Raw genomic sequence first — 23,808 nt, 5'->3', positions numbered from 1 at the left:
CTGGGAGACACTGGGAGCTGCGGTAATTAATTTAAGATCCTGAGCTGCATTATTTGGATTGTACCCAACAGATTAAGGAAAGTGGTTGTTCTCCCTTTTTGAGACCTGGGAGACCACACCTGCAGTACTCCACCCAGTTTACGCACCCAAGTACAAGAAAGACACGTACAAGAGGAAAAAGTCCACTGGAAAGCCATAAAGATGGTCAGGATGGATGAGACACAGAATGTGCAAGAAGTATCTGAGCAAATTGGGCTTAGTCAGCCTGAAGAGCAGTCTAAGGAGGCATCTAATTCCTTTACCCAACTACCAAATGGGAGTTTGTAGAGGACAGTAACAGACTCTGTGAGGTACCCTGACAAAGGATGAGAGAAAGTGAGAAGTTGTGACAAGTGAATTTACAATAAGCTGTAAAGTTGCTTACCAAGATAGTAGCCAAATACTGAAAAGTTTCCCAGGAAATCTGTGGGACCTTCACCTCTGGATGGAGGCCCCAAGCAACCTTAAGTGACTTTGAAATGGACTTCATTTTGAAGTTGGCCCTGCTTTGACTGGATGGTTGGACTAGATGATGTCACTGCCAACACAGATTATTCTGTGACTTCAGCATCTGCTGTCCTTGGCAGCTCACTGTCTCCTCGCACTGACTGTACATGCTTGGATGCTGCTAATGTCTTTTAATATTTCATCATCATGGTCCAATTCTCCCTTTTCCTACAAAAAGGGCAGCAGCTACAACCCCATCTCACTGGCTCCTCTTCCTTCTCCTCTTTTTCTCACTGATCTCACAGCCACTGTTACACCCCTCCACAGTAGCACAATCTCTAGAGGTCACATGTACATTTGTGTGGAACAGGGAAGGTTTGGGACCAAAAAGCTGAAACCATGCTGACAAACAAAATGTTCTCTGAGGCACAAACACTTCCTTGCTCCCATCCTTTCTTCCTGGTGGAATGTAAAAGAGTCGATTGAAGTTATATTTCTTCTAAGCCATCTTTACAAGAAACAGTTTGAATGGGACAAAGCACATATTTCTTAAAGACAACTTTTTATAAACGTTAGTGGCAATCTTTTAGAGATAGTTGTAATTTTTTTTCAAAGATTTTTTTTTTTCACAGATGCACGAATTTCTACAACATGTACTAAATGTAAAAGATAGTGCCAATGACCAAGTGAGATGTGATCAGCGGGGCTGGAGGTGCAGATGAGATTCTCTGCCCCATCAGACTGCACTGCAGAGCAAAGCTCAGCCTCAAGAGCTGAGGCATCAGCCTGGCTGCCAGCTGGTAAAATTTACAGTGGAGTCCAGTTTTGAACAGAACTAGATGACAGCTATTTTCATTTACATACATGTCTACCTGGGGTTTTGTATGCACACATACACTTGGGAGTGAGTGTGTACACCCTCCCATGTGTTTAACTGTGAAGGACACATGTAGACAGGCTTGTTGCACAGCCAGCAATTTCTTTCTGTTTCAAAATTATACCTCTCAGCAACACCATCACTCAGTACATATCCAGACTGGAATGTTAATAACCACGGAGTTTGGTCTAGTTTATAATCAGAGTAGCACAATCAAATTTATCATGATTGCAGAAATGAGATGGGCCCTTATAGAGGTGATTTGCCTTGAATCTGAATCTGTAACTACAAAACTTGTCCTACCTTGTTGTGTTATCATTTTTCCAAAACAATTATTCTAGACATGTTATCAAAATAACAGTCAATCAGCATCTCTACTCCCTCTCACAATTTCCAGAACTAATGCATTTTCTTATGCTTGTTTTAGCAATGAAGAAAAGCAGCAATACTTCCAATAGCCCATTAAGAAGGAAAGCACTTTTTAACTCATTGATCTCCAAATTACATCTGAATCCAGAGCATGAATTGCTAGGTGAACTACTTGCCTAACCTTGAGACATACCAGTCTGCGTGTTACACAAACCAGTATGCAAAGCATGCATGACGCAGGTTCGCTAGATTACTGCTGAGACATCTATGAAGAGAGGGAGCGTTTTGTGCTGTGTGTGCTGCACAGCTATCACCGGCGTTTGCATAAGGAGAAAATACAGGAGGGCATTTGTCTGGGGAAGACACAGCTGAGCTGTTTGGAAAGGATTCACCCGGGCTTCATTGCTGCAGTGTCCCTGAATAGGAACAACTTGGCAGTCATATATACGCAGCAATAACGTGACACCTTTGAGAAGCCCATTAACCTACTCCAAGGCTGAGAATTAAGCATGACCGTAACTAAGTTGAGGACTAAAGGTGTTGAAGACCTTTAACAGCCAGAAATTCATTTACTGACGCCTGTGTTTTAGAGTGGCTAGCCGAAGCTGTTACGGCATGACACTGGTTCTCCCCTTGGAGAGCTGTGGCAGTTTGGAGCTGGTGGGCAGGTTCAGCACTTGGGCATGGCAGTCACACAAGGGAAGAGGAGAGGCAAGGCACGTTCCCCTCAGACTCACTGGGGGACACTGCATCAGAAGATTCCAGTGGAGTTTGCATCACCAATTTGCCTATTTTCTCTTTCATATAGATTTAATTTTTGTCCTGTACAAGCACAACAACAGAAAAATATCACACCTGGTTTTCTTGCTCCTTAATGTTCCCATTACAAGACACCAACTGGGTATTCCTGGCTAAAGGGCTCAGGCCTTACAGGGAAACCTCCTCAGAGGCTGTCCTGGGATTATACTTCCACAGCTTGCTCACAGGCCTCCTGCACTGACAGAAACCCCTCCAGGTATATACGAAATTTCAGTCACACACTGAAAAACACATCCAATTCAGGAAATATATTTCCATCTAGAAATATTGTGCCTTTTTTAGTCACAAGGGCAACAAAAATAATTGAGGGGGAAATACCCTTTAATTTCCAATTGATTTGCTCTTGGCATTCAACTATTTGTTTCCTGTTGATTGAATACTTTACCTAAAGATAGATTTGCTTAAGCACCTGCTTAACAGCTTTCCTAATTCCAGAATTATAGGATGTTTGTGAACATATTGCACAGCATCAGAAAGGCCACAAGTTCCCTGGATCACACCAGTTCTCGTCTTTTTTTACTGGTAGGAACTGGAATTTCCATTCTGCAGGAGACTTCTTGTTATGAAATATATTTTTGATACTAGCAATAAAAACACAAAATTTTGAGCAGAATGAAAATATGTTAACAATCTTTGTCACTATACAAGGAGACAAGGGGAAGAAGCCAGAAAGCACATCACATTGGGATTTGCCTAGTTATATTTGAAGGCTGCAGGTAGCTTAAAATACCCCTAGGACACTGGAAAGCACAGAGCTGCTAGCGGAGGTCCCAGACAGCCTGTGTACCTTCCAGGCTGCTGTATAGCAAGAACCTATTGGGCAAACCTGCTTTTTAACAGTGCTGAATCTAGTGTCAACGGGATTCACATAATTCAATATAGGCAAATCACCATTTTCCAACTGGAAAGGAAAATTTCCAACCAGGGCTTCTTAACTACTTGGAATTGTTAGCACCCCATGGAAGCTGTTACATTTGGAGCTCACGGAATATCACTGCCAAACTTGAATCATTTGCAGCATTTTTTTTGAAAACAAGTCTCTTTTTTTTTTTTTTTTAATTAGCATAGAAGTTCTGAGAACCCAATTTCATTATTTCAGATTCATATGTTCCCAGGCCAGATGCGCATAAGGGGCAGTATGAGCTGCTCTAAACTTGACTTTTTAAATGACTTTTTACTCAATTTTCTTCCCAGTATTCACGGCAATGAGCTTATTTAAATGGAGTAGCTTATTAAACTGCCTAGGACAGAAATAACATTAAGATGATATAAAGGTGAAATGTAAAATGATAATCCACCCTAAGAAAGCTACTGTGAGTCATTTAAACTAGGCAATGTTTTACTTTTTTAATTAATTCAAAAAATATTCCTTTTACAGCACTAAGTTTTCACTGCAAGTAAAAACTACGGCACACTGAAACAGGATTGTGTTTAATAATTAGAGCTAGGGCTAAAATCTGCAGTCCTCACTGAAGTGAAACACTCAGCTTTTACACCCACCAGGCAATGTCTCCCTGTAGAAACAAGCATACTGTGATTTGGGCTAAAACTGATTTTGTTCTGCTTTTTTCTTTTCTTTTCTTTTCTTTTCTTTTCTTTTCTTTTCTTTTCTTTTCTTTTCTTTTCTTTTCTTTTCTTTTCTTTTCTTTTCTTTTCTTTTCTTTTCTTTTCTTTTCTTATTTTCTTTTCTTTCCTTTCCTTTCCTTTCCTTTCCTTTCCTTTCCTTTTTTTTTTTTTTTTAATATAACTCCACACTGTAAAACAGCACGTAAGAAGGACTTAAATAATCAGGAGGATCCCAGGATTAAAAGAAAGTATTTCAAAACAATAATAATGGGAATAAATTGCAACTGATTAAAAATACTTTAATAGGCTTATTTCCCCCACCTATAGAACACTTCTATTTTCTCCTCAAATTTGAGTGATAACTTCATTACACTTTCAAAATGAACGCTAGTTTTCATTTTCTCTTTTTTAGTAACAAATATTAATTTTGGCACCAAAGAGTCGTGGGCTCAGAAAGGGCTGTCTCTTGGAAGATGTCTTTTTTAAAACGCTTCATTCATTTTCACCTTCTACAGCTGCAATGGAAACCTAAATTCCCAGTTTTACTCTCCACCGACAAGAACAAGTACCTTCCTGGAAAGTGAACTTGTCACAGAACGTATTTAAAAATGATAAAGCAAGAAAGATTTAGGTTGTTCCTCCAAGGATTTGGCTATGACACAAGTCAGGAGTTAACTCAGATCTCTTTGGCTCCAATGCTGTGGAGTCCAAGAAATGAATAATTGAGATCCAACTGAGGAAGCTCCTTTTTCTCCAGCGGACCAGCAAGACTCAAAGTTATTCTTTTGCTGACTTTAAAACCTGCATTAAAAAGCAGGATGTGAAAACAATGGGTGAAAGGTACTGTGACACCTAGTCATAGCTACTTGATCAAAAGGTAGAAAAAATAAAGTGGGTGAGAGCTCTCCCTGTAAAAAGAAAGCTTATTCTATGAAATGCAAGTGTCTAAGTACTGTTCCACCCCCTGAGCAGGAGATGAAAATGGCTAGGAGGGATAACTTCTACATTAAATTTTACTATTTCAACTTTTGTCTTACTATATATATATAAAACCTTTAGGCATATTTATTCTTCCCCAGCTCCGTATTCTAAATACCCAAATGGACCATTTCTCTCAATTTTTAACAGCCAAATCTGCTACACATCATTATTTCTAGATTGGACATATGAGCTACAGCCTCCATTTTGGTTGCAAGGCTTGGGCTGAAGGAATGGTGGTAATAAAATGACTGCTACTTTAGTATGAATGACACTAGTTGATTAGCTAATAGGTATCATTCATTGTCCATTCATTTTTCAATAGATATCCTGCCCTTCCTAGCTCAGCAATGTGCTCTGGCAAGTGTATGACTGATACATCTCACACAGAACTGCTCTGAGCTTTGCTACAAGTAGAAAAACGTTGCCCAGCAAGTTGCCTGCTAATTCCAGATACTAGTTATAACACTGAAAAGAGGAAAACAAGCATGGCTGTTAAAACAAAGGTCATTTTACCATCAGTTCCTGCTTCTTCATCCCCTTCAATCATTTTATCCCTTAGAGTTCACTCTGTAAGCTCAAACATTCTGGCCTCAGTATAACAAAAAACTTAACTGTGGATATGTAATTCAATACACATTAAATGCCATTATTCTCTCACCCAGAGATACATCTTCCTCATGTTCATTTTTATTTTCATAGTTATTTCCTCAATAGATGACTAACAGGCCATTGGAAATAAAAGTTTAAATGTGTCTGTAGTCAGGTGTGGACAGTAATTAGGAGTTCTGCTTTGAAAACCAGTGGGATTTTAGATAGCCTTTAAGGGCAGTTTTCCCTTCTGTATACTTCATATATCACAAAATAAATTAACCTTCCATGGGACCACAAACACTCACATATAAAACCCACTGTACAATTACCTTAAAGGAGGCTATAACGAGGTGGGGATCAGTCTCTTTTCCAAGCACCAAGTGATAAAATAAGAGGAAATGGCCTTAAGTTGCACCAGGGGAGGCTTACGTTGGATATTAGGAAAGAATTCTTCACTGAAAGGTTTGTGAAGTATTGGAACAGGCTGCCCACAAAGTAGCTGAGTCACCATCCCTGGAGGTCTTCAAGAAATGTGTTAGATGTAGAGCTTAGTGACGTGATTTAACTGTAGACTTGGCAGTGCTAGGTTAAAGGTTGGACCAGATGATCTTAGAGGTCTTTTCCAACCTAAATGATTCTGTGATTCTATATACAGCTAAAAAAAGGAACCTGGGGAAACTTCTAAAATATAGCCCAGAAAATCCTGTTATGTATAAAAATTCCTAAAATAGCTTTCTGATATATAAAAGGAATTGACTGTTAGAAAGCAAAGTATTACAAAAAAAGTTACTTGGCATAATTCCCAAGTAAATTTTAAATCCACTATATGCTTTCATATTACTAAAGTGTATTCATACTTATCGCTATTTCCAGACGTATAGATGAAGTACACATAGCAAAGAAATGAAAGAAAGAAAAATCTTGTAATAGATTTTTCAAAATTTAGTTTGAAATTATCTCAGAATTCACATGGAGAATAGTCCTCATGTCACAGACAAAGTCTTCAAACATGGACAAGTAATGTAATTGAAATGTCCTGAACCTCACAATACTTTATTGGCTATTTCAAAAATAGCCTGAAGAGCAGCACCTCTCTCAAACTTTTTTTTTTTTTTTTTTTTTAATCAGTCAACAGTTGATCTAACATTCAGGAAAAATGCCTGGAAGGTTTTTTTTTTTTTTTCTCTCTGACATTTCAAAATGGTGCTAGTGAGGTAATCTACAAATTTCAAGCTCTGCATGGAGATACAGACTAGATCCAACAAGCACCTTGCTCAGGGGGAACAGCTCGCTCATCCTTCCCGTGATACCTGCTCAGTCTGACAAGCAAGAGTTGGGCTCCCTCAGATGTGCTGTGCATACCAGGTGTACAAAATATCAAAATCCAAACAAAGATGGTCACTATCAGCCATCTGTCAAAAGCTTTAGACTAAGAAATAATGCCACTAGTTACCCCTAGGGAAAAGTCGGACTTCCCACACCAGTCTTCTACTAACCTAAGGTACAACATGCTCATCAGATTTAAAGCAATCCCCCCAAATGGATCGATTTGTATCAGCAAATAGCTTAAATTCAGCATCTGAAGAATTCCACACCAGGAAGAAGTCATGCCTTGCTGTCTGTTCATCCCCAACACAAAACATCTGTTCCCCTATAGCAGAGCTCTATAGATTTAGAATATGCAAGACAGCAAACACAGTAACAGTCAAAGTCAGAGGTGTGCTTGGACCAAAATGGAGTATTTCATGTTGCTGGAACTTTCTTTCACACACACACATGCCATGAAGGCAACTTGGCACAATAAATTTCATTCAAAAGAGTGAGCACAAGAAACTATGAATGCACATATGTCTGAGGGTCATAACTACAGTAATAATAAGCATCAGGCAATATTTTCCAGGACTATGCCCTAATTTTGACTTTTTGGCTAAATTGTTTCTTCACCATCTGTTTCAAAATGATCCTCACAGGTGACTGGCTTACTAATAGACACCTCTTGCATTTTGTAGTATGTATTAGAATTTAAAAGATGTTATCTTAATTACTTTTTTCTTTTTGTAAGTAGGTGATAGTAGCTCCTCACAGAAAGAGGCTGATAAGCTTCATCAGTCATCTTTGCAACAGTCTCATAACAAAGTCAAAGTAGGCTATAGCTTATGTTTAGCATTAATATTAGCCTACATGCAAGAGAAATTTTAAACACCCTTGTAACTTGTGATGCACTGAGATACAGGTACACAAACTGGCAGATCTTGGATAGCTCTTTTGTTTATGACAACCTGCTAAAAAGTCCATGACGTGATGGGGACATGCAGTCGAACAAACCCAATTTGTCATTCCTTGTGCAAGAAGCTGCGGTTTTGAGCACTAATTAACTACGGCAGGGAGTACCTTAGACTCAGCATGCACGAGGTACTTACAGCCAAGAGATGACAGGAAAAGAAACCTTTAAAATTGGAAGGAAAGTATCTCTAGTTTGGCTACCCTGACTGGCTAACTATGAAAGTTTTTTGCTTGCAGAGAAAGGCAAGCGAAAGACAGACACAGTGTGGGAAACAGACCCCAGAGGGAAAAGTTATATGGCAGATGTGCTATGGCTAGCTGGCTATTCCCTGAATTGCACCTAGGAGGATAAGCAGCTTTCTCTGCACATGATTTACTGTTGCTTGAAAAATGAAGTAACAAAACAGACGACCACAAAGATAGGAAGAAAAAAAATCACCTAAATGTGTGAAAAGTAGCATTGCAAGACTTCACTGTTTGAGCAGCTGTACAAATCCAGAATTGAATGACAGACCTTGTACCCCAAAGAGCTTGCTAAGGCTCTGAGGCATTACAAATAGCCATTAATAATTTGTCCAGTATGTGGTGCACACTTAGACCGAGGATGTGCAAGACAGAGTGGTGATAAGAAGGCTCTCGTGAGGTTTGATACAGAATGCTTGGATCTGATGCTCTGAACACTGTATTCCTCACGCGGCCATGTGTATGTTGTGTTACCAACACTGCTCTTTTGTTTGCACTATAATGTCTAAACAATGCTGGGGGAATTTCTTTGACTCTACAGCTTTTCTCATACAATCTGCAAGCACAAAAGGTAGAGAAAGAAGGGCAGGAGGTGAGCGGTACAGGAAAGAATCAAGAGGAAGAAATATTGCAAATCCTTTCTAATCAATCAGAATTCAGAAATAGCCAAGTTTGTCTAAAGTTTCAAAATGACATGCTTGTCAGACCACCAGCAACTGTATTCTAGACGGGGTTGTAGTTGGCAATTGCACTGCCATGGGAAATTCCAACCCAGATGCTGTAAATCCTGATCAACATCCCCCAAGGTTACAAGGGCCTTGCTTTCCTTCTTTGAGGAAAAGAAGAAAAGCACGACACAAAGCAAAACAAACAAACAAACAAAAAACACACCCATTTTCCTCCTGCTTTTTCCATACTGAAAACCATACTGCATTTTCCTCCAGTAAAACCTTTGGGAAAAGATTAGGAAAAACAGTGGCCAATTTATATGCACTATTTAAGCAAAAGAAGAAATCCAAACCAATCCTATGAAACATTTCATTCACAACACTCAGCAACAGTTGCTAAAAAATATCTCCTACCACAACTTTACTAAGCTCTGAGAAGCACTCAGGTCGCCTCTCACCAGAGAAAAATAAATAACGTTTCTGTGTGGCTTTGATAGCCTATAATACACTAATTACAGAAAATAGTAAAGTATGTCCCAGAATTCAGAAGATGAAAGAAATACATTCTCTTATCTCTGTCACCGTTGACAGGACAGCATTTCCGCCCCCGCCCCCCCATATATTTGGCAGTATTTTGTCTAGTCTTTTTTAAATTTCCAAAGTCTGGTACTTCCACAGCTTTCAAACAGTTTCCTTAGAACATTTCATTGACTAAGACTGCCTGATGATGTTCAGATTAAATGTACACTTTTCTCCATCTCAGTCATTATGTGCTATATTTCATGGAAAAAAAAGAAAAACTGTTCTTTCAGCCATGTGCCCCTGACAAAAGGAATAGTTGCAGTGGTGCAGAGGATGGATTATGATATCCTGAAAATCCATGGCATTGTGTTGCAAGTACCCACCTGTTGAGAGTGAACCACTCTTCCACAGGTGGTTGCAGCTTCCTGGAGGAATCTCTCACTCTTCCGTAGGCATACTATGACAGGTTTTTGTGGTAACTCTCCATGCTGTCAGCTTCACTTTGGTCCCATTGCCTCCCACAGGCTAGGTGCAGAAAAAGCTGGTTTTGCTGGAGCCTCCACAGTCAGGCTGTTTCTTGGCACTAAGAGCCACCTCAGATATACACAGCCTCTCTCACAAAGCCTCAAATGTTTTCTTCACATGAAAGGTCAGTAACTAGACAAAGTCAATATGTAAGAATCCTGCTGAATTAGTATTGAATTTCTCTGCTGTATTTCTGTTGAAATTCAAGTCAAGAGAGGAGCGCTGATCCACACTTTTCTTACCATTCAGCTAAATTGCTGTAATGCATTTCACTGCTAAACCTGCTGAACCCTCAGGTGAGGTTGCATTTTAAGACTGCAGAAATTCACACATCAATGAGAATGTTTGCAGTGACTTGCTGCTGTTCTCTGTAAGAGTGAGGAAATCTCTGATATTCCTCATGGCCTTCAAAACCCATGACTATTCATTACTTTAGTGCACAAGCCTCTTTAGCTTTTAACCTCTTGCCATCTACACAACTATTTTGCACATTAAACAGTTACTAGCTAGGCACTGTTTACTCATTTCATACACTGCTCCCGTTGTTTCACTTAGCCAGATGAACTGCTTTCCTAGCTCCCAAACCAAGGTTGCAGGAAAGGGCTCTACTGATGAAGGATTTAGGACAGTCCCGATGTAAAGCAGGACGCACCAAGTCAGTGGCAGATAGAAACAGAACAGGCTGCGGAAAGCCCTGAGCTAGCACAATGTGAGCCAGGAAGCTCACACAGCCGAGCGCAGCAGCACAAACACAACTCTACAACACTGAAGCCCTTCTGGCTCCCCATTTCTCCAGCTGCAGTAGGCAACGATAAGAGATGGGGAATTCAGGGGGTGAGCTATGGTCAGCACGAAGCCAAAGGGTCAAAATGGCTTTGGTTGGCGTGAAGCCAAAAGCATCAGTGATCAGTGTCTTGTGGTTAGAGCGGTGACCCCTGCACCAGCTGCCCTTCAGCACAGCACTTCTCTGCTCAGGGTCTTTGTCAGTCATGTCCAAACAGCTTCTGGAGTTCCAGGTTAGCAAAGCAGAGACTAACTAGTTTCTTCTATATCCCGTGAATGAAATGATGATTCATACATGCACATTTGCCTGGAGTTCAAAGTAGGAGTAAGAGATGCCTCTATTATTTGCTGGATGGAAAGCTGTGTATTATCTTAATATGCCTGACACATGTTTCACTTCTGACCCGCAAGGTACACGGATATTGCATACAATAACAGAAAAAAGCAAAGCAGATGCATGTCATGAGGGCTTGATGCTGCCTCTTGCCTAAAGCAATTTGATATAATTAGCCATCTCACAAGTAAAACCTTTTGATTTCATTCTTTCATCGATTTAAAATAAAAACTGTACACTAGCATGGATAGCTTGTCATTTTAATACACTTTGATGTTTGCAAGCTTTGAAAAATCATGTTCAAATTTGTATGTAAATTTGTGTTTCCAATTACATACTCATTAGTTCTTCTGGAACTTCATCTTAATATTCGCAAAATGTTTATAGCTTCCTCTGTTGTTTTCCTGAATTGCTTTAGAATGATACCCAATGTATAAAAAACAAATGAAGAAATCCATTAACACTCAGTAACTTTCTTAAACATCACATTTAATTTCTAAGGATGTTAATTTGTCACTTCAAAAAGTTCAATTATCTATGTGCACACCATCTGATAGCATATTAAAAATCATAAGCAAATGGTTTTGCATCTATAGCATTTTCAGCCTCCAGAAATGCCCACCTCCATTGCCTCCTCACTTGAAATGCCTATTGCATTTTTCACTGTCTTTAATGAATGTTTTGGTATACATGAAATACTAGCTCACATACTTTGATGGAGTGAAATTGGTATTACTGCCTAGACTTCAATGGAACAAAACAAATTTACAGCAATGATGAATACTGATAATTTTTGTTTAGTTATCCACCACCATTAAAAACATGAATAACATTTTAAACTCGAGAGTGAAGTAAAAGCCTTGCTGTTAAAACAAATACACTAATCCCCACTGCCAGAAAGATCAACTTTTGGATGAAACCTAGAGCTCACTGGTAAGTAAAATGCAAAATACATAGAATGACAGGAGAGAAGGGCTGGGAGAGAGCACGAGGTCAGCTGGGGCCTGGTGCCACCCTATGTGGGAGACATATGGACAGGAGGGAAACGTACCCTGGCAGATGCTGGTCTCACCTGTTTCTGCAGACCTCCCTTCCTAGAGACTACAATTTCCCCAGGGTATCTGTCACTATCAGATTTCTTCTACTGTCTACTTTATAAACATAATTCTCTACATAATGTGTCAGAGCCCCAAAGTACTAACTGAAACAAAGGAAATCCCAAACTGATAATGCAGCAGCGTCCTATTTAAAAGGATGCAATTTGTAAGACGATTGCTGGGAATATTATGAACAATTAAGACAAAATTACTGTACCCATATATCAAAAAGAAACCATGCAATGCATGCACAAGGGGCAGGGCTTTCCCTGTTCCTGCATTCGAAGTAGATACGGCTCCACTGGACTCCAATAAATGACAACTTGCTCAACTTATCATCCTCTCCCTCCACTTTAGCTAAAACTTGCAGTCAAAAGAACAGCAAAGAAATGACAAATATAGAGGCTAACTCCATCAAAATGAAACCACGTCAGCTTTCGTACTTATTATGTGCTTCTGATGTCAGCAAAGAACATTATAAGCAAGCATTACATCTGCTCATACATGTCACTATTCATCCTAGCAGGCCTGAAAACATAACAAGCTTCTTAGCACTAATAAATCTACAACAATATGTTAAGGGTTTTTTAATGACTTTAAATTAACGCTGATCTTCTTAATTAAACTTTTTTAATTAAGGAGTAAATCTGTGCATGAAACAGATCAATTTATTCTAGCATGCCACCAGCATACAAGATAGATATTAGAGAAACTCTAGCAATGCAGATCTGCATCTTGCTCCAACAGAGCCAGTTCTCTTCCTACAGGCAGACGACAGTAATTGCAGTTCAGAGAGTGGCAGTTAAGTCAGATAAAATTTGTAGCACTATCTCACAGTCTGACATTAGAAATGCACAAGGCTCAGCAGAAATCTAAGAGTTAATTTGGAGAATTTTTGAAAATTAGATCTTGGACATTTCTCTCTTTCTCTGAAAGCAGTATCTTAAAGTAATTATCTAGAAGAGCAGGAACACAGTGAGAGTCCACAGGACTACTCTGTGAAATCATAAGCAAAAATATTTATCAGCAATAACTTTAAAATAAAACACTTTCAAAGTCTTCTTGCGTTCCTCTTCAGCTTTTTCAGCATTTTGGGTATGGTGAAAGTGACTACGTGCAGGAATTACCAGTGATTTCACCATGAAGTGGAAGGAATAGAAATGCTTTTGACATTATTATAAAGTACTCCCAAAACCCATTATTTCAGAAATGGGTATTTGTGTGTAATAAAGTAAGAGATCTTATTTTACTGCCTTCCTTCCCAACTGGCAAAAAGAATGAAGTTGCAGTGACTCCAGCTGCATGTGATAGTCATAAATTAGACATGGGCATAGGCTCCATGCAGGTACCTGCCTTCAGGGTCATTTGCCATCTGCTTCCATCGAAGAGAAACAAAACAGCACCATGAACTCCAACCAGGCTGAGGGCAGGCCAGTGGGACCAGACCTCCTCACCATCAGGTACCACTCCACAGCCTTGCTGCAGAGCTGGCTGCCTGCTGGCACATCTGCAACACACCTGGAGCAGGAGCAAAAAGCCCCTAAAACAGATGAGCAAAGTCCCCTGGGCCTGAAAACTGTAAGGTCGTTTCCTTCTCCTCTGTAGTATTTTAGGGCTGGGAGATGAGGCCAGCTTCCTAGTGCTTCTCCCTAGAGTTAGCTCTCAGGGGAGCAGTTTGTTTAAACCAACAGAAGAAACATGCGCTGAATTCACTGTAAATGTAGACAAATGCCTGCACAGCACAAACATTATTGGAGGTGATTACAAGATACTCACTTCTCCTGGTCTAGGTGAGAGACTAACAGATGATGTTGTGGTGCAGTTTCTGGGTTCTCTCATTTGTTTTAGCAAGAATCTCTCACTAACTAAAGCTCATTCTTGAAAGGGGAGATCTCAATAACTTGTCATATCAAAGATTTTTCATATAAGCTACACATGGCGTGATTTTGATATAGGAATAATGTCTATGTGACCCTTCCCCCATAAATATAAAGTGATTTTTATTTTTATTTTTAAAGACATGCTTGTTACCAATTATAGTCTGCTCCCCTTACCAGAAATAGAATCAAAGATCTATTTCTAAATAGATCTATATTTCTAAAAGATCACAGATTTCAGTTTATATTGCAACTTTCTTAAAAACTGGACTTGGAAATGGAAGGGTAGTTCAGCTACCTTCACGGTTCACAAAGACACACTGATGCAGCATTTGTGATGGGGATGGCAGGTCAGAAGTAACTGGCATCTCTCGGGCCAGAAAGAAACAGAGGAAATAAATGACCACTTCGGAGCAGCAGCCGATGCGGTTTACAATTGTGACTGTGCCGGCAGGGCACAGAAGCTTCTCTGCAACAGGTTTGAACTCACAGAATCCAGATTTGTCTGAGTTTCTTAGCTTGACAATACTTGTTAGCGTTTTATTTATTCTGTTAAATAAAAGCAAAAAAAGTTCATACCTCCCTTATTGATTAATGGAGGAAAAGTCCAAAGGGTTATTCATACAGTATTAACTTGCATATACATGGCTTAGATGAGAATACATATTGACCGTGCAGCATAGCTATTTCTTTTCTGCTGAAAAGAAATTGGTCAGCAGAGTTAAGCGAGCATGCAGCTGCATAAGCATTCCCAGAGAGCAGAGTCTTACTCCAAATTCTCTGCCATACCTTTTAATCCTGAACACAGCCAGGGCATCTGAGAAAGGAGTCTAGGACAAGGGGCTGCTCAGAACCTAGACCTGAGTGACATTCCCCAGACAAGCACACTCTCATTGCTCTCTAATGTTCTTGTTCTCACTCATGCATAGGTCTTATATCATCATAACCTTCTGGAAGACTGATTTACCTGTCCTGCTGGAAGTTGCTTACTTGTCAGGATCTTGGCAGATAATCTGCCACTAACCTTGTCTGAGAAGTTATTGTGTCATTCACACACAGTGACAAGTTGCACGCGCACACACATTTAAAAAAAAAAAAAAGAGGTACATCCTACATCCTTCCTGCTGCAGGTATTAGTGAGCTTATGAAACTGAGCAAAACAATTCCAATAAAGGAATAATGCTGTCAAACCTTCAGCAAAACCTCAACCCCAAGGTCAAAAATACTCTGGTAATTGTCTAACAAGATTTATGATGTTCTTCCTCCTATATGCCCTTAACTGGTCCATACGGACTCAAGACTTCTCCCCACAGGCAGTGAGCTCTTCCAGTTGAATCTCACACTCCTCTGAGCATGCTGTGGGATTCCTTTTGCTCTTGCTGTTGGACGAATGCCACGATGAAGTAACGAGTGAGTGAATCCTACAACCTCTCAAGCAATGAGAGGTTACTAGAACCATTTCCCTACACTTGATTGGTCTTTTCTCTCAGTTCCATTTAGAGCATTTCTCTTTCTTTTTAGACTATCTGCCAGATTGCAGTCTCTCCTGGATCTTGACAAACATTCAGAACCAATCCTGCCTTTGGTAGCACTGATTTATGAAGCCCTTATTGGGATAGACTTAATCTATCACAGGAATTGTTTTTTTCCTCTCAGAAGTCAGTATAGCAGATGTGATAAAGCACCTGTATAATAGGCTTTCTGCGCTGCTGCTGCCCGAGGATGTGGTTTACCACACTATTTGTGAATTATGGCTTCATTCGGAGCTTAAGTAAGCCTGGGTAGGGTGAATGAATTACAAAAGTGAATCGTGGAGATGACAAACACATGGAACACAGTGGCCCAAGCTCTCACTGAAATAAACGAATTGTTTTTTTGACAGCAGAAGGCAGAAGATGCTGCTTGTGTTAAGACTGTCAAAAGCAAATAATCCAGTACAATAAAACATTGGAGGTAAGGAAAAGGACTGTATTGCAATTAGTTTTCCCCTTCCTCATACCCGCTCAGGTATGACTAGGAATAATTTTTTCTTTGTCCAGCTGCTGCATTTCCTTGTTTAGTCTCTAAGCCACCTTGCCCGTTAGAAGCTTATCAAAACTTGCTTGCATGAAAATCCAGGTGCAAAATTTGACCCTACACTGGATTTTGGATTGTTTGGCCAAAGATGAAATGTGTGCTTCTTGCCCTATTTAAATATTTCAAGATTCAGCAGCACATCATTTTTTTTTTTCAAGATTGAACCAAATCCATAGATTTAACATCAGCACGTGGTGTATGTATTGACTTCATCAATTTGCCTTCAATCCACGCTCTTTGTATGCAGAGTGCTCATTTCAGGAAGATGTGTGTCTTTACCTCATGTAGAGAGGGAGAGAAAAAGGGGGAGTTAATTTTTTGATAGTTCATCAGACAAATTAACTTGAAATACTCCATCAAGGAGTGACCAACTCGTAGATTTAGAGCACTGTTCCTAGTACTGGCGGTGCAGTGCAATCTTTCAGCCATAATATATTAAGTACCATAATTTGCTGCTCATTTTTTCAGTTATACCATTTATAAATAAGATGCCATTTATGACAGATTAATTTGTAAATCTTCCCCCAAATATTTTTTTTTTCTAAATATGCAAAACATACACTTGAGAACTGCTTTTCTCCTTATCAAGGCTATTACTGTGGAGTTCTGGGTTCTCCTGTAGTTAAGGCAGGATTACTGTGAGTTGGAGAGCTTTCAGTCAGCCACAAAGAACTGAAAAGTAAAGATCTAACCGTTTGAAATGTATCTAAATGAGGAATGTGAAACAAAGTGCAGCCAACTTCAACTGAAATGTCACATCACATAATGAATTTACACTCTGTAGGGCGAGAGGGAAGTTTTGCATTTATTATCTTTCTCCTACACCCTCGGCCTTGTGTCAATTCAGGCAATAGTGACAATGTGGTTCATTAAAAAGGCAGTATAGATGTCGACTGCTTTCTACACAGCTTATAAAACCCTTCATTCATTCAATTTAATGCTCCCGGAATGAGACCCAGTAGTTTGGGGGAAAAAATACCGCCTGAAAGACACCTTTTGCAATTCTATACAATTCGCTGACTATCCGCATCTGTAATAATTACACTAAAAACTCAAAAGACTCCCCAGAAGATTTCCTATTTATTACAGCTCTCTCATTAAGATTATATAAAATGATACACAATTGTGTAATCTTTTCTGCATGGCATGAAGCACATGAGAATGTGATTAACAACAATAAAGGAACAATATTTTTGGTGTGTTTTAGAGAAACAACCAAAATGAGGTGGATTTGGTAGCTAAAAGCCTGGGGCAAATTCAGATCCGTTAACAGTTTCAGTTCATTTGTTTGGAAGGAACATAATTGGCTTGAATAAGATTCAAATATATCTGATCTTTTCCCCATTTCAAAAAATAAAAGATGAGCTTAATCGGTGACTTTCATATGATTTCATGGCTTATCAGACTCAATGGATAACAGGATTTTTTAAAAGCTTAAAACCTCCTCTTAGCTTAGCTAATTGGTTTTTCAAATACATACATTATTTTTAAGAAGCTGCTCCTAATACAACTGCTTTTAGAGTAAGTTTTCCAAAGTACCCGAAGTGAGTGTATAGACATGACACCACTGATGCTGAGTCATTTTCTGGTTTTATTTTAGAATATCCTAACCTTTATTCAACGTGCTATTAAGTTCCACTGTGGCTCAGTGTTCTGGCATGGTTGAGCAGAGAGGATGTACAGCAATGATATATGTCCCAGCTGGTTCTTTCCTCAGACAGGGCTCTGTTTACCTCCACTGATGGATCTTGAAATCAATACAGGACTTTTCCATCAAGATGGAAAAGCACATGAAAACCTGCCAGGCTGTACAGGTGTGTGCTAGGATGCATAGCTTTATCAAAAGACTTACAGTGTGCCAGCAAGGAAAGAGGAGAAGAAAGTAACACACAAAAAAAGAACATTTTCTTTGTATTTTAACCTGTTTGTGCAAGGACCACGGGAAATGCCCATTATACCTCTCAAGCAGAATCTCTTTCTTTCATTTGGTTATGATATTTTTTACTCAGAGGGTTCAAAGGAACCTGTTGTATCTGCACCAGTTGACTGAAAATCCACAGAAAGGAAAGCAATGCCTTTGAAAGTAAAATAAATAAAGAAATCAATCTAACTAGCAATACCTTTGAAGTTTTTCCTCTGCCCAAGTATTCAAAGCTCTTGGCAATGGAGAGGAGGATTTCCTGGTAGGAAGCTCTGTGCATCCTGGTAATACACAGGATGTTAGACTAGATGAAAACCTGACCTTTGAGATGAAGGAATTTATTTCTGTGGGGAAACAAAGTGAATCCTAGTTTCGCCAAAGGCAAAGGCATTTGTAATCAGTTAGGCCTGACTGAGCTAAGAGGGAAATACAAAGCCCAGAGCTTAGATGAAGGAAAGCCCTTGGGTCCTTTTAGCACTCTTCTCTGCATGCTAGCTTTGTATGAATAATAAAATAATACATCTGAGGATGTCATTAGATAACAGCTATGTCATTTGTCAACAGATATGTCATTTGACTGGACACAGCTTCTAGAGTAAAATCTCTCACAGGAGACCACAATGCAAATTGACTTCTGAAGCAAAACACATCAGTAAGCTTCCTACCTGAGAATCACATAATTGCCAACGATATTTGGAAGTCTGTGGGAGCAAGATGACCTTGCTTGAGAAGGTATTTTGGGAAGGCCTGAAGAGAGATATTGTACCTAAACCTGCTGCCATTAGAATACATGGAAGTTTTCCTTTAAATATTTTTTAAATCTGGTCTAGAAAGCAAGTAAACCTGTCTAACAACTTGAAGTATGTTTGATTAGGTTTCATAGTTCACCTTCATAATCCACAGAAACAAATTAATATCCTATGTGGATAAGTTATTCTGTACGTACTCTGTACATACTTATATACGTACCTCTGCATGTAAAAGCTACACGACCTTATGGACAAAGAACCATAAAGCATTTTAGACTATCCATCACATGACTGCTCGGGCATTTCACTATACACAAAAACAAGGAAGCCACCCCACCAATCTATACACAGCTGTGCACGGACGTACTAACAGAAAGGTGGCCAGCCATCCTCCTCAAATCACCTTCTTCATTTACACATCTCTATCACTGTGATATTTATCAGGAGCTGATCATAATCATCTAAAACTAGCTGAATTATCATCCATGAATAAAAACAGCAATTTGCAAGTCTGTGACTTCACTTCCTAACACCCCTCCTACCTCCAACTTTCCCAAGTCTCTGTGTTTCTTCCTACTTGTTCTTTTGTGTTTTGGAAGTTCTCTTAAGATTTGAAAGCATTTAACAAGAAAGGTTTCAAGGCAACAAGTAGCTTTATTCTCTATAAGGGACTTCTGAAGCATCTTATTTCTTAAATGATCAAGCACTGTGTTTACAGATTCTCCACATTCATTGCTCTGTTTTGCTTGAGATTATTGGGTTGCGTTGTTCTGGTGATCCTCCTTGCAAAGACTTGGATAAAAACATCAAAAGCACACAGTGATCCTACATCCAACTGTTCCATTCAAATACCTCACCCTTAAAGGCTCCTTTGTATCTGCTAACATTTATCCTTTCTATGCAGCTGTAGATTTAAGGTAGGTGTTTTGGGATGTTTTGTCTGTTTGTTTTTTTTAACTCCTTCTGTCTTTTTTCCTATTGATTTTACTCATTCACAAAGACTTCCTAAAGTTCTCAAAAAATATTGTCAACTGAAAGCTTATGCTATCAGCATGCTTCCTGACATAATCTAGTCCTGTCTCATTATATGAAATAGCCATTTTATCTGCCAGAAACATCTCGATGCCACTGTAAAATAAATAATAGTCTCAGACCATATCCTTTACTCTTTTTATTAGCATACAGAATTCAGCTAAATATAAATGTATGCATTCAGTTTTTTTAAAACCTTCCAAACAGCCTATTTTTTCTCTAAAGTGTTTAGAAATGCAGCCTGGAATATGTCTAAGGACATATTTACAGTCATTCAGAAATGGAAAATCCACTTCCTTTGTTCCTCATTTCCACAAGGAAATAATCACATACTTTAGCTGCGGAAAAATGATTGAGCCATCGTTCTAACAGCCTTTGCATTAAGCAGTGCCCACTCTTCAGTACACCTCTCTAAGTAATTACGTGGAAATGGCCTCTATTATTTGCCTAGATTGATCCTGACTTTGCATTTATAGTTAGGTTTGTATCCTTATCAACATTTCCCTCTGCATCTTTAATGTTCTCTACCTTTAAATATTTTCTACAGCTTTTGTTCTCTTCTGGGTTAGGTATTTTTCCTCTACTTAGGCGCTGCACATAATTTTCACAAATTATGTATTTATCTGAAGATTAATTTGCTTCAAAGTCAGCCTGTTTTTTTGTTTTGTTTTTTAATAGATAATCTATTTTTCGATATACCAAGCAATATTAACCTAGACAAGAGAATCAAATCAAGGGTTTTACAACTGCATAAAGCGTTACTATTATAAAAGAGGAAAATTAAGTTTGGTGTGGCTTCTTGGTGCATTTCACATTACATTTAATAAGCATGAGTTATGGACATAGAATTTAAGAGAGTGCTACCATGGTCTGAGCTGCTACTGAAAGCCAGCCTCATCGAACTCTTCAGCAGACCAATAAATACCAAGACCAATTCCAATTTGATTGATTGTTTGCATTGAGACTACCTCACCTGTTCTAAGGTATATCAAATGAAGATACCTATTTGGTAATTCACTCTCAATACACATCACAGTAACTTCTCAGGCCAAAGCCCTTAAGAAAGACCTTCAAAAATGACTCAGTTCATCTTCTAAGTGGCCTAACAGAATTTAGATGGTCCAGTCATATGGTGTAAGGCTCAGCATGGATCTTTTTTCAGGATCCAGAATCTAGGCATTAAAACAAACAAACAAACCCCAAGAAAGGCTCATACACCCTGAAACAATACGGCACAGGAACACTTGGAAGAGACATAACTAGGACAAAAACAAATAGGCATTGATGCCTACTGAAGCCATCATTTCTTTCTAAAATTCTCAGGAGTAATATTCCCACCCACACAATACCCAAACCAGAGTGATTAATGTATTCCCATCCACACACAAACTTCTATCTGAATGCCTAAAATACCTTTTCTTGCCTCAGAAGGAACCTAGAATCACAGCAGGAAAAACTGAGTTCAGACACACAGGCAGCTGCTTGGTTAATTGAAGAGAAAAGCACACAGCCCTGGTGCAACTGAAGCACCATATGGCAGTGCCTGCAAGACCCCATTCCTCATATTTTCTAGCCCTGCTTAAGAGTGATCATGAACTGCATCACAGCGCAGGGGAAGTGCAGCACAACTAGCGAGCATGGCCAAGGTGTGGGGAAATGCCTGCTGTTTCACATGACTTCAAGAGATCCAGTTTCTAGGAAGGCAGTAATGTTGTGCCACTGCTCCTGGGCCAAGAGCTTGAGAGAGAGAGCAAAATCCATCCCCTAGGAGACCTCAGGGTGTCAACTGGGAGCAGCTGGAGCTGCTAGTGCCCTGGGAGAGGTGAGCCAGGGGCCAGATGGAATATCAAAGAGCTCCACTGCCACAATACAGATGTGGGATGACCTGTAGTGAAAATAGATTCTCACCGGCTTGTGCTACTGTACTAATTGCCCTAACTTCCTTCCATCAGTTTTCAGCCTTGCTCATCACCAAGGAGAGGATCTGCTTTTATATAAAAGCAGAGTCCCTGCTGCTTCCTAGCACTGAAAGCCATTTCCAGGACCTTCTGATTCAATCCCTTAGTCTCTCTATGCTCTGTCAGGCAAGCATGTATGTAAGAAAATCTTGTGTTACAAGTCTTCAGTAAGAAGAGCTACAGGCCCAGAGTTCAGAGCCTAAGAAAGGACTGGAATTGACGATTACTATACGTCACAGATGACAATACTGTCCTATCATAAATTATTTTAGCCACATTACCATAGTCAAGAAGGAATGAAATCTAGAGTATTTTGTGGCTTCTTGTGCTGATTTCCTGCTGCGTTTGTTCTCCTATTGATTTGAACAATGGGTTAAACTGCAATTAGTCCTCCAGTGTCAGAGATTTTACACTGCAAAGGGGTGAGAATGATGAGCAATATAAATGTGCAAAAAAAAATTTTACAGCAGAATGACAACAAAGCAACATTTGTGGTATAAATAGATTATTTTACTAGATTGGGCTTCTCTTGGTTGGTATTTTTCATGAGTTACTTCAAAGGCTGTTTTCAGAACCTACTTACTCTAGTCAAGCTGTTATCACAGATGTGAACATCCCCACTTCATTGCTCTCTTCATGATAGAACAAGTGTTAAACTTTCACGAGTTTAGGTTTATGATAATGTACAGAAGACAAAATTCCAATGCAGGTAGATGTTATGATTGCAAGCTATTAATGTTTTACAGATCTGTCAGCAGTGAATACTTAACAGCGGTGACTGTCAGACCTTAGAGTTTTCTGAAAACAATCAGTACCTGTACATTGCTATCATACGCTCATATGAAAATATTTCTCATAGAAGTTTCTGGAAATAGCTTTTATTAGCAAACATAGTACTCCTCAAATACAGAAAGTTCAACTGCAAACAATTCCTGCAGCATAACTTTAAAAGGTGTGTAAAAATAAAAAATAAATTAAAAAAAAGAACTAGACATCTTCTAAATACCTATGATTCAGGCTCCTTCAATAGAAAGCCTGAAAACAAAGCTGTCCCATTTTAACGGAAATGATTAGTCTGGGGTTTACATGCAGACAGGTCTGATTTCCAAGCGTACTAACATGTTACCTGTGACACAACACTAGAGGAGTACAGAGAATGCACCGCACCTCTGGAGCCTGTGCAGGTCACCTTGGGAGCCCCCGCTGATGAACACGCTGCCAAGAACAACTGGAATATCATTAACAGAGAAAGCCAGGAAAGAGGTCCCTTTCCCATGAAAGAGAACATCTTGATTTTCAAACAAAGTATCTGTATCATGTTTCCTTTCCATTAACTCTTCAGTGTTCTCAATGTATAGATTTGTTTGCAAATTTTCTTTGTCAAACAGAAAAAAAAGCTTTTTTGAAATTATTTTCTAAAAATACTGAAGTCAACCTAATCTAAAGAGTCCTATGCATCAATATATTAAGAATAAAATGCTTTTGATAGGAACCGTTAGTATTTCTGATTTGCTAGATTTTTGGAATAGACACTACAGTCTGCTTTTTTACTGAGCTTGGGGAACGCTTCCACATCTGACAGTCCTAAAACATTACAGAATTGAGACTGAAGAATCTTCCCATTTGACTATCCCTACCACAATATACTATGGTCAGACAAAAAAATATATTGCTCTGATTTGGCCTGAAATCTACCACCTACAAATGCCCAGGTGGTGTTTGCACCTGAGTGAAGCACAGCACATGCCATCCATTGCAAGATGAAAGCTCATGTTAACATTACAAACTACAAGTTCTTGTCTAGACTGGCACATTGAGAGATCATTTACTACTAAAGCTGAAGAAATCCACAGACACAGCCTCAGCACTCTGTACTTCAAGAGAATTTGAGCTCAAATACTGGAAACAGTTCTCCAAGCTGAATACTCAATCTCTCTTTTTTTCACTTCTATCTTTGCACATTTCCAGAAAAAACAGCAAGAAGCAGCATCAGTTCAGTCATATTTCATTTAAAAAGTCTGATTTAGCTGTTAGATAGAGCAATGTGCTCC

At 39.2% G+C, this 23,808-nt stretch overlaps 1 non-coding gene across 45 annotated transcripts in view; it reads right to left on the bottom strand.

Moving 5' to 3' along the window:
• The window catches only part of LOC308197296, a 722,739-nt gene that overhangs the window by 596,668 nt on the left and 102,263 nt on the right, over positions 1-23,808 (bottom strand). The gene's annotated exons all lie outside the window — the stretch shown is intronic.

Source organism: Anser brachyrhynchus, assembly GCF_964034855.1.
Source record: "Anser brachyrhynchus genome assembly, chromosome: 6".
Classification (NCBI taxonomy): Eukaryota; Metazoa; Chordata; class Aves; order Anseriformes; family Anatidae; genus Anser; species Anser brachyrhynchus.
The sequence above is the reverse complement of the archived record's forward strand: the minus strand, read 5'-3'. Positions and strand labels throughout refer to the sequence as shown.